Below are 731 nucleotides of genomic sequence, written 5' to 3'. Positions count from 1 at the left end.
TCACCCCACCCACCCCCCACCCCCCCGGAACTTATATTCATATTTCTAACTAAATGCACTTCAAATTCACTGTGGTCCTTGTTGGCACCTAATTTTGTCTCTTTTTTAAAAAAAAATTATTTCGTTGAGCTTATGAATTATTAATAAGTCAAATACTTTATATTTCACTATTATTTTCGCTTATTACTATTGTCATCGTAATTATCTACTAGATTACTATTATTACTACTACTTTAAAATTTTATTATTTTAATGATTATCATCTTTTTATTATCATTTTCACTATTTTAAAATTATATTTTTTATTATTAACATTACTATTAATGCATAAGTACCCCCTAAATTATAATTGAAATCACAGACACACACCTAAACTTAACCAGAGTCTTATTACCCCCCTAAACTAATTTAAAATGGAATAAATACACCACAAACGCTGACATGTCATAGAGAGTGTGCACACTCTTTTTTTTTTTTTTTACAAAGTGTGCACACTCTCTTGAAGGCAAGTGATGAGTGCACAAATTAGACACATGTCATTTTTTAATGGGAAAATTGTATATAATAGCAAACTATTAATTCAAATTAAATGCTATAAATATAGTTTGATTTAATTGTACTCCTTAGCAAACTATTGCTATTTCACCTCTCTCCTGGTGAATCTCACTCGCCACTCTCGTTCTCTCCCTCGCCTCTCTCGTTTTTTATACAAACGCAAGTGTATAAAGTGC

Source organism: Solanum tuberosum, unplaced genomic scaffold (genome assembly GCF_000226075.1).
Source record: "Solanum tuberosum cultivar DM 1-3 516 R44 unplaced genomic scaffold, SolTub_3.0 scf00516, whole genome shotgun sequence".
Taxonomy (NCBI): domain Eukaryota; kingdom Viridiplantae; phylum Streptophyta; class Magnoliopsida; order Solanales; family Solanaceae; genus Solanum; species Solanum tuberosum.
This window is presented reverse-complemented; position numbering follows the sequence as displayed.